Source organism: Propithecus coquereli, unplaced genomic scaffold (genome assembly GCF_000956105.1).
Source record: "Propithecus coquereli isolate 6110/MARCELLA unplaced genomic scaffold, Pcoq_1.0 Scaffold248, whole genome shotgun sequence".
In the NCBI taxonomy this organism is placed as follows: Eukaryota; Metazoa; Chordata; class Mammalia; order Primates; family Indriidae; genus Propithecus; species Propithecus coquereli.
This window is the reverse complement of record NW_012148041.1, coordinates 3,112,315-3,114,001: the sequence shown is the minus strand read 5'-3', so window position 1 is coordinate 3,114,001 and position 1,687 is coordinate 3,112,315. Positions and strand designations below refer to the sequence as shown.

Here is a 1,687-nt window from a genome sequence, read left to right as displayed (position 1 = left end):
CAGTAGTTACAGAAAAAAGTTAATCCAGGTAATTCCAGCTGGGGGTACCTTTAATTTATAGGCTACCTCATTTTAACACAGTCCCAACTATTATACCTAACTCAAGGTACAAGAGTGCCACAGTGTGTTTTGAAGTTTAATCAGGATTAAACACAACAATATGAAAGTTACAACCCAACTGACCTCTGATGGATACCTTCACCATACCACCTCACAACTGTATGCCAAATTATAGTTTAGAAAACACCTTTACAGATACCTCATGCAATCCTCACATCAACTCTGTGAGGTGAGTCTTATTATATTTTATGGATGAAGAAATTAAGGCTCAGAGAGTAAGTAATTTGCCCAAGGTCATGGAGATATTAAGTGGCAAAGAAAAAGGGATCTGAAAAGCGCAGGTGACACTAAAAACTCTCAAAAACATAATTAACGGCATATTTGAGTGAGACTTGGTGAAAGGTTTGGTGCCTGTGAAGAGTAACTTGTTAAACGGTAACACAAATACTTCAGAGTATGTTAAAAAAAAAAAAAAAACAGTGGCTGCAGGTTACACTGATTAGGAAGACCAAAAAAAAATCAGTCATTCCATAATTTGATACTGCCGCACTGTTTTACTGATGTGGTTGTTCCACTTAACAGAATTTTTAAAAAAAATATGTGACATCAGTAAGTGATTTGAGGCAAGTGGAGAAATTTAATAACATTCAAATACATCAGTCATCTTAGTAACTAGTGTGGCTTCATGTGAACTGGTTTTATAACTCAGAACTAGGAACTATCATACTTTAGCATCAATTCAGAAAATAATAAATTTAGAAGCTTGTCATCCTATCAAGTGGCCAACGGAGCTGCTCATCAGTAAGACTAGCTTTATCTGAGCTATAAAAATTATTGCAGGCAATATTATCACTAATAGTAATAATCTGGCAAATTGAATTCGTTATACATGGACAGGGAACGACTTGTTGTGCTTGTGCAGTTCAGATGATTGAAGACCCAATATAAAGGCTTCCACTGTGATGGGGATTAGCCACACAGTAATTAATGATGGTCTGAAGGGGAACAATAATCATGTAGCAGAGAAAGTCATAAAAATGTCCCAACAAAGGTACTAAAATAAGGGCGATAAATGTTTTATAGCAACAATCTGGAAGTGTAAAACGATCTGGTGGAGACCTAGATGTGGTCTCACGTTGTGAAGCATTAATATCAAACCACCACGGACGTGAAAAAGGTAAGCAATTAATTCAGTGACAATTAAATTCTCCCCAAATTGCAAAGCTAAGTGATGACTTCTGTTGAAAGTCTGACTACAACTCTGCTGAATGATCAGTGAAAATATTCATTGTTTTATATCACTAACAGATAAAAAAACAAGAGTATATAAAGTTTGCTTTGGCAGTTTGGGATATGATGATATTCTGAAGATACATCCTAAACATAGAATAGGGGAAAGCTCAGTTGATGACAGGTGCAGGTGGCATATGGTGACCCCGATCAAAACACAAAATGACATAGTAGACCTACTGCCTTATGTATGAATGGATGGAAAGATTTATGTTAGCCACGTGTTTATCAAAGGTTATTATAAAATGCGTTGGAATGGATCTATTATTAATCAATAACTCCTGGCTGTGACCAGAATGTTTTTGGTTACAACAGAATACTCAACTGTGATGCTTAA

At 35.9% G+C, this 1,687-nt stretch overlaps 1 protein-coding gene across 1 annotated transcript in view; it reads right to left on the bottom strand.

The window, feature by feature from the left end:
• The window catches only part of TBC1D22B (TBC1 domain family, member 22B), a 91,949-nt gene that overhangs the window by 67,399 nt on the left and 22,863 nt on the right, over nucleotides 1–1,687 (bottom strand). The gene's annotated exons all lie outside the window — the stretch shown is intronic.